Here is a 13,936-nt window from a genome sequence, read left to right as displayed (position 1 = left end):
CGAACTAAATCTCTCCTCAGACAGAGGAAGGAATCTTTATTACAGTCATCGACGAGACAGAAAGAGAATACTAGATCTGGACTGTCAAACAGATCAGAGTCTTATTCCTAAAGGCCTCACTGAGATGTAAGTTTGGGCGGGGTATAAATTAGATAGATAGATAGATAGATAGATAGATAGATAGATATGTTTTCTTAGGTGGCCAGCTTATTTTCTACAAGCCAGCTAGGTATCTCAGTCAGATCATGATCCCAAAATATCACAGAGCTCTGATACTTGCTCACTTTAATGTTCTCCTTACTGCAATATTGGAAGGGAGGTACAAGAACTTACCATATGTTGAGTGTCTTTGTCCTTGTAGTTCGGGGGCCATAGAAACATCAGCCCATGTATTACTTTACTGTAGTTTTTATAGTTACATCCGCCATTATATTTTACCTTTAAAAAAAAAACCACATCTTCCAAGTTGTTTGAACTGCTTTTATTTAAGCTATTTACCTATTTACCTCCTTTTATTTAAGCTATTTATTTATTTAAGCTATTTATTTAAGTTATTTACAGTCTGACCAGAATGACAGGATTTCTTCCAGCGTAGCCATGATTTTGCCTTATTGCAAATAGGGCTTTCCATGAGGTGACCTATATTCCTGTGTGATGGTGGGCTTGAAGTAAATATCATTGAGGTAGCATTAGACAATAGTGATCATTAATCCAACCGGTCAGCGCTTAAATCAGTGGGTTAGATCAGTGTGTTCAGATGTGCAGCTGGACAGGTTAGTGTGATTGGCTGGACACGGGTAACAGTTCGTAAACTGTTGCTTACCTTCAAACCGTAATATAGGTAGCACTGTTTTCTTGGCTAAATCTCCAATTATGTTTTAACTATGTTGGCACATTATTTGATATGCATGGAATCTGTTATTAATTTGTATTATGCTATCTGGTCAGTGTCCGTAATAAATGATGATGACGACAATGACTGGAGGCAGAAAAATTCTCATATGCAGAGATGCATATGACAGCAGCAGATTCTTGTCATTCAGTGTGAGTCACCAACAAGCAGCAGTCAAGCAGTGTGGTGGGGATTTCAGTAAGGGAAGAGGTGGGCAGGAGTAGAGGGGCTGTGCCTTTTCTCTGCCTGTTGCTTTCTTTTCCAGTGATCTCTCCCCCCAGGCCATTTCCCCCTCAATCTGGTTAATTTTCTTCAGCTGGGAGGAAGATGGCTGGAGGAAAAAGGTGCAGGGCAAAAGAAGAGCTCTGCCCCCTCCCTCCTTTCCCACCACTCTTCATGCAAAATTACCCTCTGTTTCACAGTCGTTTGGCAACCCACATTCTAAGGCACAGATCTGCCACAAGACATGTCGTTCTGCCCTGACTCTCCAGCCCTAAGTATGTGATAGGGAAGTATTGGCCAAGCAATAGGGAGTTCTTCTAGAGCAGGGTTTCTCAACGTGTGGGTCCCCAGATGTGATTGGACTTCAGCTCCCATAATCCCCAGCCCCAGTGGCCTTTGGTAGGAATTATGGGAGTTGAAGTCCAGTTACATCTGGGGACCCACACGTTGAGAATCCCTGTTCTAGAGCATATGTCTCAAAAATTGAACTTTCTTGAACTTCCCTGCAATTGAACTTCCCTGCAATTTGAAGACCTTTTTAAAAATGCATATTTGATTCAATATACTGAAGCAGGATGCCATGTTGCCTCAAGGCTGCTACACATACTGTATTTTGAGACATTCTTTCCATACATTATGCTAACTTTATTAGGGTTGTTGCCATTTGCCCCTGTAAAGATAACTTTGCAGAATATGTAATGCCACCCTTGGCTTAGATGGCTTTAAAAGGAGATTAGATTAATTCATGGAAGATAGGCTTATTGGTCGCTTTTAGCTTCATATGATCTAACCTTACATATGATGTAACCTTCATATTCAGGATATATAGAGATAGATATAGATAGAGATAGAGAAACATTTATATCCCACTTTTCCTCCAAGGAGCTCAGAGCAGTGTACATGCTTATTTTTATCCTTACAACAACCCTGTGAGTTAGGTTAGGCTGAGAGAGAAGTGTCTGGCCCAGAGTCACCCAGTGAGTTTTATGGTTGAATGGGGAGTCGAGCCCGGGTCTTCCTGGTCCTAGTCCAACATTCTAACCATTACGCTATGCTGGCTGATATGGATGCCACAGAGGGTGATTGCCTTCAGATGCCACAGAGGGTGATTGCCTTGCTGATGGGCTAGCTGGAAGCATTTAGTTGGCCACTGTGGGAAACCGGGTGCTGGACTTGGGTGGACCTGTTGTCCATCAGGGCTGCTCTTATGTTCTTAAAGACAGAATATAATTACTGGGTGGGATTCCTGCTTGTATTGTTCAACACTGTTTTGGTATACGCTTGCAGCTACCTAGCTTGGGTGAAGAAATAATGCTATCCATTCTCCTAACCTGGAGAGGATGCTCTCAATTTCTACAGGGTGCATCCAATTTCTAAATCATTGTTACGAGATTGGGAAGAGCTGTATCTCCCGTTGCTGCTAGAAGGAAACATAGCAGTTATCTTTTGCTTAAGCAAGCAAAGCTGAAATGTAATATATGTACAGACTCTATACAGATCACAAACTTTCTTCTAAAAGGAAAAGCAGAGCTATCTACCTTAGTAGATTTACACAACATTTTGAACAATTAAGATTATATCTAGCACTCTCTGTTCTTAAAAAAATACAGAGCCCAGCAGTATTATGTCATGGAGTCTGGGTTGTAACTATAAAATAGCAGTGAAGAAATGGAAGGCGAGGATGCGGATTGCAAACAGAAGCTGCAGTGCTGATCCAGATAAGAGGAACTCAGCTCTATGTGGTTAATGGAATTATATTTCACAATTTCTGCTGCATTTTATAGTCTCAAAATATGGGAGGGACAACTTTTGGCTGCTATATCCCCCTTTTCAGCCCTATGCAGGAGGACTGAAATTGTACTGCCCTAATACAGGACAACACAATTTTGGCCTTCTTATGGATAGGAACTTAGGAAGCTGCTCAGTATTGTCTACACAGATGGGCAGCAGCTTCTCCAAGCCTGCAGGCAGGAGTCTCTCTCAGCCTGATCTTGGAGATTCCAGGGAGGGAACTTGGAACCTTCTAAAAAGAAGAATGCAGATGCTCTTCCCAGAGCGGCCCCATCTCTTAAGGAGAATATCTTCCAGTGCTCACATGTTGTCTCCCATTCAAATGTAAATCAGGGCAGATCCTGCTTAGCAAACAGTAGAATTCATGCTTGCTACCACAAGACCAGATCTCCTCCCTAACTTACTAATGCTACAAGATAAGCCATGTGCCATGCCTTTCTTGTGGAGAGCCTATATTACCTGTTTCCCTTATCACACATGCTTGCTACCACAAGACTAGCTCTCCTCCTAGTAGCGTAGGGAGCTTGGCAGCAGCCCGTGTGCAACTGTCGCCACAGCCCCCTGGCCCCGCCCTCACATCTGACCTCAGACACAGGAGCCTGGCTAGCCACACCCCCACATCTGATGTCAGACGTGGGGGCGCGATCTCCCTTCCAAACGGGGCTGTATGGCCCCATTTGGAAGGAAGATTGGCCCGTGTTGCATTGGGCAACGCAGCCGGAGCGACTCTCCTGCCTTAAATGCAGAGAGAGCTGTTCCAGCCGCGCTGCCAATGCAGTACGGGCTATTCTCTCTCCTAAACAGGGCCGCGTGGCCCCGTTTGAGAGGGAGATTTATTGGCCCTGCTGCGTTTGCAGCGAGACCAGGAATGGCTCTCCCTGCCTTTAAGGTAGGTAGGCTCACTCTGACCATTCTGCCAATTTAGCACGGGCCGATTTCTGTTCCAAATGGGGCTGCACTGTCCTGTTTGGGACCAAAATAACACCCCTCGCGTCTGATGTCAGACGCGGGAGTCATGTCTGGGGCCACACTTGCAGCCCCTGATTGGTGGTGGCCTGGGTTCTTTGAACCTGTTCACCCAGTGGTGGCTCTGCCCCTGTCTCCTCCCTTCATGTTGGACTGTAACTCCCATCCCCCCTCACCATCGGTCACTGTGGCTGGGGCACCTGAGAGCTGCAATCTAAAAACAGCAGAAGGGCTGAAGTTGTGCAGCCCTGTCATCATATTTCTGGTAAGCTTTAATACAAGAAATATTTCTTAAGAACTGTGAGGACACGTTCAGCAGTAGAACTGATGTAGCATAATGGTTGTGAGCATGAGGTGTAAGCAGGGCTGCTTCAGTTGGAGGGGGCATTGGGCTGTTGTGCCTCCCCTGTGTAGTTGAACCTTGCCAGGTTTGCTGGGTAGTGGTGTTCCTCTCAGCAGTGGAATGGTTGGGAGTTGCCATTTTAATTCTTCCACTGTACCTCTGTAGTGTCATTCCAGAGTGATGCCAGGTTGGGTGCATTATGAGGGCATTGAAATGGGAGCTCAAACTGCACTAGTGCTGAGAGGAGCTCTGAGGACAAAGAAAATTAAGAGGGCCCGCTCGCAATGCAGATCCTCCCTAGGCACTGCTACACTGGCAGTTGCCTGGTGGTGCCACATGTGGCACAGAGTCTCAGTGTAAGTCAGAAAGGTGTTGGTTCACATCTCCGCATCATCAATAAATTATCTAGGTGTCCTGAGCCAACCCATTATCTCTCAGCCTATACATACACACACTGTGGAATGTGGAAATACTGCGGTTTGCCTACCTTACAAGGCTGTGGCTTATTTTATTTTTATTGATTGATTAGATTTGTATACCGCCCTTCCAAAATGGCTCAGGGCGGTTTACAATTAAAACACACCACTAAAACAGTAAAGAGCTAAAACAAATTAAAAAACAATATAACAATTAACAATTTAAAAACATTTTAAAACAAAAATTAAACAATTACAGTGATTAAAAGCTTCGAAATCAGGTTTTGAATTTTAAAATAAACCAGAAATTAAACCCCCCACAATTTAGGAAGCTGAGAAAGCTTGGGTGAAAAGAAGGGTTTTCAGGTGTTTTTTAAAAATTGCCAGAGATGGGGAGGATCGTATCTCAGCAGGGAGCGCATTCCCCAATCTCGGGGCAGCGACCGAGAAGGCCCGTCTCTGTGTAGCCACCAAACGAGTTGGCGGTAACTGGAGACGGACCTCCTCAAGTGACCTCAATGGGCGGTGGGGCTCATAACAATGAAGACGCTCTCTTAGGTACCCAGGGCCTAAGCCATTTAGGGCTTTGTAAGTTATAACTAGCACTTTGTATTTTGTCCAGAAACCTATTGGCAGCCAGTGTAACTCCATCAGGAGTAACATGGTCTCTCCGAGATGACCCAGAGACCAACCTGGCTGCCGCATTCTGAACCAACTGAAGTTTCCGGACTATGTACAAAGGCAGCCCCACATAGAGCGCATTACAAAAGTCAAGTCAAGGTTACCAGCAGATGTACCACAGTTTTGAGATCATTGATCTCGAAAACGGGCGCAACTGGCGTATCAGCCGGAGCTGATAGAAAGCACCCCTAGCTACCACCTCAACCTGAGAAACCAGGGAGAGGTGTGAATTCAGAAGTACTCCCAGACTGCGAACCTGTTCCTTTTGGGGAAGTGTGACTCCATCTAGAACAGGCAGATCAAAATTGTCTCTAGAGTTCTGACCCCACACAATAAGTACCTCCGTCTTATTTGGATTCAGCTTCAGTTTATTCTCCCTCATCCAGCCCATTACTGCTTCCAGGCAGGCATTTAGGGAGGATATGCCAGCTCCTGAAGAAGTTGACATGGAGAAGTAGATCTGGGTGTCGTCAGCATACTGGTAACACCCAGCTCCAAATCCCCTGATGATCTCTCCCAGCGGTTTCATGTAGATGTTAAAAAGCATTGGAGAAAGTACGGAGCCTTGAGGGACACCATACTTACTCAGATTTTGAAGAACAACAATCTCCAATCGACACCATCTGGAATCTATCCGAGAGGTAGGAGCGGAACCACTATAAAACAGTGCCTCCTACCCCCAACACCCTCAGACGTTGCAGAAGGATACCATGGTCAATAGTATCGAAAGCTGCCGAGAGATCCAAAAGGACTAACAGAGTCACACTTCCTCTGTCAATTCCCAATTGAAGATCATCCATCAAGCCGACCAAGGCAGTCTCCACCCCATAGCCCGCCCGAAAACCAGTTTGAAATGGGTCTAGATCAGTGTTTCTCAAACTTTTTGGAGTCAAGGACCGCTAAATTCTTCGTGCAGAGTTTCAAGGACCGCTACATTCTTCATGCGCAGTTTCCCGGACCAGCAGTTAGTAAAGGGGTTTCAAGTCTGTCTATCTATCTCTCTATCAGACTTTTATACTGCCCCAAACATGCATCTCTGGGCAGTTTAGAATGAAAATAATATAAGCATTAAAATAATTAAATTTGGAATCTTTTGCAAACATGGAATATTAGGGGTTCTTAACCTTGGGTCTCTCAGTTAAACTCCCATAACCCCCAACAACAATGGCATTTGGCCATTATGGCTGGGGATTATGGGAGTAGAAGTCCACCAATGTCTGGGTACCCAAGGTTGAGAACCCCTGAATCTAAAAGCCTGGGTGAACAAATTTGTCTCCAGTATGTCTTCAGTATGTGCGGGGTGGGGGTGGAGGTGCTTCTGATTACTCAGTGGAGAGGGTATGTTGGGCCATTAGAAAAATTCAAAAGCTACATGGGGCCAATGAAAACAACATACAAGCAAGCCCCACTGATGCAAGAGGGAAACAGCGTTCCCTCTCAAGGCGCCTTGACCACAACAGGCAGCTGGGTTTCAATCAACCAACCTTTGGCTGCAAATAATGAGCAGGCAAGAACCAGCAGCCCTTCAAGTGGCGCCCACTGCCATACTTTTTCCTCCATGCCCCCGCACCGCATACAGTTTGAAGCTGTAAAGATAGGGAATAAGATAGCTGTAGGAAGATCTCAGCAGCACATGAAGGCAAGGCACAAGAAGGGTCCCATGCCTCCGTGATACTCTTCCTCTTCCGTGCCATGTGCAAAATTGAGGAAGTGAGTGCCTTGATTTCAGTTGGGGGGGGTTGACTCCCAGTCAGGGACCGGCACTCAAGCCTTCGGGGACCGGCAGCGGTCCAGGGACCGGTGGTTGAGAAACACTGGTCTAGATAATCAGTTTCCTCCAAGACCGCCTGGAGCTGAGAGGCCACCATCCTCTCAGTTACCTTGCCCAGGGAGGTTGGAAACAGGCCTGTAATTGCTCAACTCTGAGGGATCTAATGCAGGCTTCTTTAGAAGAGGTTTAATGATTGCCTCCTTAAGACAAGGAGGCATCCTGCCCTCCCTCAGAGAAGCATTTATGATATCCACCAGGCTGTTTACAACAACCTCCTTGCTAGATCGAACAAGCCATGTTGGACAAGGGTCAAGAGAACAAGTGGTAGGCCTCACCGATCCAAGCAGCTTGTCCACATCCTCAGGAGTCACAAGTTGGGATTAAGGAAAACATAAATGCTTTAAGCACTCAGTTTTTCTAAACATCATCATGATTTTCCTAAACATCTCAATGTTAATTATATCTGTGTATTGTATTTGTGCCTGCTGTTCCACCAAGATTGACTCCCAAAGCAGCCTACAAGTAAAAACCCACACAAATGTAGACTGCGTTGGGGGTATGTGGAAGTGTTTGTGGCAGTTTCTTCTGGCTCTGGCAGTGGGTGATATAATCTAGCTCTGGGGTTCTCAAATATTGGATTTACAGCTCCCATAATCCCCAGCCCCTTTATTAATTCTAAATAAAATTGTTGGCTGCTCTGAGCCTTTTGGGAAGAGCGGGATAGAACTGTAACAAATACATAAATAAATCTTGGAACCCAAGTTTGAGAAGCCCAGGGCTAGGCTTTTCTCTCGAGGGTGCAGGAACTGTCGATAGATCTTGTGACTGGGTGCTGGTAAAGATACAGTCCATCAGAGCAGTTCTTTCATGGATCTACAGGAGGGCTGCACAACTTCGGCCCTCCTGCAGATGCTGTCCTACAGCGCCTATCATCCCTGACTAGTGGCTGCTGTGGCTAGGGATGATGGGAGTTGTAGTCCAAAAAAAGCAGGAAGAGTAAAGTTGTGCAGCTCTGACCTAGGCTATAAAATTAGGAGCCGGAAACAATGCCGCTGCTGCTACCCACATTCTTAAAGGATCTTGACACTTCCCCTTGCCCACCTCAAATTATCTGGCTGTGTTCTCTCTACCCATTTCTATCCAGCTATATCAGTCACTGTAGACACCTTAAGTGGCGCAGTGGGGAAATGCTTGACTAACAAGCAGAAGGTTGACGGTTCGAGTCCCCGCTGGTACTATATCGCACAGCAGCGATATAGGAAGATGTTGAAAGGCATCATCTCATACTGCGCGGGAGGAGACAATGGTAAACCCCCTCCTGTATTCTACCAAAGAAGACCACAGGGTGCCAGGAGTCAAAATCGACTTGAAGGCGCACTTTACCTTTTACCTTTATATCAGTCACTAATTCAGTGCCCTGGCAAACAGTTATAGCATTAGTTCACTGCAGACAGTGCAAAGATCTCCTTGCTAACTGGTTTTGTGATTCGGGTAGTGGCAGAGAGGGCTTCTTTGGCAATGGTCAGCTTAGCTGTGATCTCCAGTCCTCAAAAATGGCAGTCAGTTTCACTGTTTTGGCATTTTGCTGAAAAGTTAGAAAACAGTTTCAGGGATTAAATGCCATCAGTTCAAGACTCCAGTGCCTGCAAAGGTCTGATTTGGGGCATGTGATTGCCAGATTTGCATTCTTGCTCCTGCATTTCTCCTAGATTGCCATCTGTTGTCATTTTTAGGAGCAATATATGTGTGTATGGATGCTTGACTTAGATGCAGGAGGAGCCAAGTATAAGTTGCAAGGAGATGGCTTGATAGGTTTAAGAAAAGGAAAACATGATCTCAGACTGAAATCCTGCAAAGTATTCCCAAGCTGAGGTTTTACTTGATTCCAAACATACAGTTCCCTTTACCGCTTTCTCCTGCCCTCAGACTTAGCCAGCTTACAATATGTGGCATTTGGGTGTGGGGGGCGGAATTCAAAGGTTTTTGTTCTGCCCTGTCCCTGTGGAAAATGAGCTAATGAGGGGAAAAGATGAAGCTGTACTAATGAGGTTCTTAAGAACTTTATTAGTCATCCTCTTTCTTATTTATTCCATCGTCTTTAATCTTTCTTTTTAAATACCAAGAGCCCTTATTAACTTGGAGCTGACCAGCTACTGGTTTCATTTTTCTTCTCTGCTCTCCAGTAATTAAAGTGTGTTACTGCATCTTATTTATTAAACATTATAAATGTTACTATATAGCTGATATAAATGGTACAATGATTCTTTGATTACACAAATTCATGAAGCACAGACATTGCAGTTTAGTATGCACTAATTTCCAAAGCTGTCAGGCAGACCAGTTTATAAACTATTTAGGGATTCTGCACAGGTTTCAAAGTTCCTATTAATAAAACGTTTCCATGTAGGAATTAATATGTGACCTGCCTGTAGATCATCAGGTGTACAAATCATGCACATAGTTGTTTACATCATATGTGTAATAAAAAGTTCATGTTGTCTACACACATGTTGATATAAGTGCAGGCACAGAATTCATTCCCACACAGAAGTGTTTTCCAGTGTGAATTGGACCTTTGCTCTGAAATAGGAGGAATGAAACAGCCTCACTCTCTGTGTATTGCAGCCAAAAGACCATGAAAATTTGCATTTTGGTGGTAGCTGACTGGGTCTTGGTATGTTTTCCCTAAGCTCACTTTGTTACAGTGGCTGACATCTGAACAAACATCACACTGGAAGAGTGTTGCCTTCCCACCCAAGGGAGGAGGGGTAATTTTTTGCTGACCCTGCTGTCTGGAGTCACCCATGCCTCCTGAAAATGTTATTGAGGGTCCAACAACCATCAGGGACATATTTTGGAGTGGTACAGGTGGCTGTAGAGAGAAGACAAGATTGGGTAAAATCGGGGCGGGTGGGTTACCCGATCCCATGACATACTAACTTCTGCCAACACGAAGTTAGTCTGGATGTCAGCCAGTGCGTTTCACTTTCAGTACCAGCATTTCTCAGATTTTGTCCCAGGAAACCTCTCCAGCTTCTAGGTTAAGAAACAATGTCTTGGTCCTGCTCAAACTATAGCCGCCAAAACCAAAAATTGATCAATTGACAGATGTCACTTCTGTTCCATACAAATTATGCTATAAGAGTTTAGTGGGCATTAGATTTGTTACATATTGCTATTTATTTATTTTACTGGTTTCCTGCCCTGTGGCCTTCAAAACTGCATACCTCATTAAACATGCCACTGGAAAATAATCTATAAAAGGCATCAATATACATTATAAATCAAAATAAAAACAGCAGCAAAAAACCAACATTAGAAGCAACCTATCGGAACAGCAACCAAGGGGGAAAGATGACTCCAACGCAAAGGTCTGACTAAACAGAATAGTATTAACTAAGCATTGGAAGCACCTATAAAGTGATGGGCCAGTGAGTATCCCAAGGAAGGGTGTTTCAGAGCCGGAGTACCTTCACCCCAAAGGGCCTTTCCTGTGCCAGCTGGTTTTCCCATGATATGTCCCAGAATATACTTGGAAAAACTGATATAGTTTGCATCACACCCTGGTTGCATCTTATGGGGGCTCCAGTTCTAGATTTGTCACAAGCAATTCATATTGCACTATAGCAGGCCTTGACAATTTTTCTCTGGATCTAGGGGCCAGCCCTAACTTCTTTGGATCTAGGAGCTAGACACTGGCGCACAAAAATTACCAGACTTATTGATAGATATTTTGGGGTGTGGAGGGTAAATAGGCTTCTCTCTATCCCTTTTACAAGTAATATCCTTAGAATAGAAACAGGGCTGCCCAGGACACATATATATTTTGTTAAACAACTCTCCCTCTGAATATCCTACTATAGGTGCCACTATTACATTTCTAGGTGCTATGACTCCCTGGCGCCTGGGATTTGTCAAGCCCTGTATTATAGTGGTATTTAATACCTGCAAAATGTCCTCTAACGCATGGGTGGATATTGTAAAAGAGAATTGTTTTCTGCAAGTTTGACACTTGACATAGCAGACTGAACTGTTAACTTCTCCAAAAACCTAAGGGGGCAAATGCAAGGCCATCTGCAGGCCTTTTCCCAGAGCGGGACAAAACCAGCAATCCAGTGGCCCCCTCCCTGGAAGTATACCCCACTGAATTCAGTGAGAACTGGCTCAATCCAGGGAGGAGCAACTTCCCCCCTTTTGCCCCCTGCTCCAGATGCTCATGGGCAAATGTTAGAGATTAATAAAATTATGAATGATCTGGGAGAGGAAATTTTGTGTGAAATTTTGAGCCCACTCATGGTACTCAGGGCCAGTTTGGATTATATTCCCCACCCCGCCAGACTGGCCCATGTGATTATAATGGGAATATACCCTGACAATATAATCCTTGCATCTTCCCGCCATGTTCTGATGTTATCCCTGCATGTTACTTTATTTGGGGGTGGGGGGTTAATCCAGTTATCCAGTAAATTTGTTTGGCGGCAGTTTCAGGGCAGGCAAACGAAAGTACTTCTTCATGCAGTGCACAATTAACTTGTGGAATTCATTGCCACAAGATGTGCTTATGAGCAGTAGCCCAGATGGCTTTAAAAATAATTAGACACATTCATGAAACGAAAGTTGGGACACATTCATCTAGGACAGGGCTCTTCATTGTAAGGTCCAGGAGCCAGTGGCACATCAACCCTAAGTGCAGCCCTCTGACAAATTGTTTATTGGGCCTGTGTGAGGTTTTGGCCAAAACCCCTGGCACCATGTGGAGGCAACAATTTTCACTGTGTAGTACTGTGAGGTGCCCCGTGGTGGGGTTGGCTCCAGCGTTCTCTCTAATTTTTTTCATCTGTGTGCGGAATGAGTTTGGTTCTGAGCAGAAGTATCAAGGCAGTGTGTGCTCGTATGCATTCAGAATAGGGCCTTCCTGATTCAACTTGAGCGGGAACTAAAATTAACTGAGTAGACATCAAAAAAACTTGTGAGTGCGTGCACTTGCGCACTCCTCAGAGGGAAGGCTGGTGGGCTCTCTTAAGGGAAACTGAGCCTGCAGGAGCCCCCACACCATCTTGGAAGGCATGCATGGAATCCTAGGAAGTGTAGGTCTTCCCAGCACTTTTCCTACAGAGCTCTTAAGAGAGGCCTCCATCTTTCTTAAAGGGCTCTTCCCAGCACTGAGAAAAGCACAGTGCTGCGTGAAGGTCAGCACCCTGAGAAATGGTTCTTGCATTGAAGGTGTTTTGCCAAAGTTGACTCTGCTTGAAAAAATAGTGAAGATCACTGATGCCTCTGAATACCAGTTGCAGGGGAGTAAGTAGCAGCAGGAGAGAGGGAATGCCCTCAACTCCTGCCTGTAGACTCCCAGTAGCGTCGGGTGGGCCACTGTGTGAAACCAGATGTTGGACTAGATGGGCCTTGGGCCTGATCCAGCAGGGGAGCTGTTCTTATGTTCACTGATCTAGAGTGTGGGCCTGTCCCAATACAGCATCAGATCCTCTCCTCTGGAAGATCAACCACAAAGCAGAACAAGTTGCTTGCCAGTAATGGATGTTCTTCAAGTGGTCCTCCTGAATGCATAATCCTCCCTCTCCACTAAAATGAATTTTTCCAATTATTTGCCTTCTTGGCATTCCACTGCAATGGTCTAATGGAACCAAAGGAGGAGGAAAGGCCACTCCTCTTGGACATGTGTTCTCTCTCCATAGTTGCGTCACTTTCACCAAAATTCCTGAGGCTGTGCCCTAGAAACTTCAGAATGGAGTTCTCAGCTCTGCAAAGGCACGGCAGATCCCCGAGATGAGACTACACAAGCTGGTTTTGTGGTAGCAACCATGAACTGTCCCCTTTGCAAACAGGGCCCACCCTGGTTTGCATTTGAATGGGAGATTACATGTGTGAGCACTGTAAGATATTCCCCTTAGGGGTGGGGCCTCTCTGGGAAGAACATCTGCCTGCTTGCATGCAGAAGGTTCCAAGTTCCCTCCATGGCAGCATCTCCAAGATAGGGCTGAGAGATATTCCTGCCTGCAACCTTGGAGAAGCTGCTGCCAGTCTGTGTAGACAGTACTGAGATAGATGGTATTCTATCTCAGTATGTTCTCTATGTTCCTATGTACACAGCTGTCCTTTGGAAGAACATCAGTTACAGATAAGTAACCTTTTCTTTATGCTCTTGGGTGTATATCTGGCTTGCAGGGAGATGCTCTCATTTAACTTTTAAAAACAAAAAGCTAGTGCACATAATTGCAAGCAGTCCTCTTTCCAAGTTGGCACTTGGAAAGCATTCTCTGCTGCTTTCACTGACATGCTGGAGAGCCTCCAGACAAATGTGTATGTAGACTTCAAATGTGCACAGAGCAACACAGGGATGTACTAGAACAATGAGGGGCAAAACTAAAAGAAAAATGACGAGAAGAGGAATAAGGGGGCGTGTTTGGAACCTTAAACCATCTGCATATGTGGCCGGTGGTTTCATTTGTCAATGGCTTCAGTAAAGTCTACAAGGTTTTCCTGCCTGGTTGCTGTCAACAGCATGCCCTGTAGTGCAAGCGGGGTTCAGATTCTGGGCTCCTGATTAATGCTGCATTTCACTTCAAGTGTTAATTTTTGATACTTTCATACTGCTTTTTAATTTTTAGAAGAAGAGTCAAAATGCCCTTGCTAACTGAGCAAAGAAACACCTTTTTAAAGTGGTGATCCTCTTCATTTAGCAGGAGGAGGGCAACTGGCCCTATCCATCCCCAGCACAGCATCCTTCAAGTGGCTGTTGCTGGTGTCTATCTTATGTTTCTTTTTTAGTTTGCAAGCCCTTTGGGGACAGGGAGCCATTTTGTTGGTTTATTTATATCTGTGTAAACCCCTTTGGG

General features: G+C 45.0%; 1 protein-coding gene across 4 annotated transcripts in view; it reads left to right on the top strand.

Annotated features, from left to right (window-relative positions):
- The window catches only part of LOC128352551 (phosphofurin acidic cluster sorting protein 2-like), a 224,966-nt gene that overhangs the window by 108,162 nt on the left and 102,868 nt on the right, over window positions 1-13,936 (top strand). The window lies entirely within an intron of this gene.

This window comes from Hemicordylus capensis, chromosome 1 (genome assembly GCF_027244095.1).
Source record: "Hemicordylus capensis ecotype Gifberg chromosome 1, rHemCap1.1.pri, whole genome shotgun sequence".
In the NCBI taxonomy this organism is placed as follows: domain Eukaryota; kingdom Metazoa; phylum Chordata; class Lepidosauria; order Squamata; family Cordylidae; genus Hemicordylus; species Hemicordylus capensis.
This window is presented reverse-complemented; position numbering and strand designations above follow the sequence as displayed.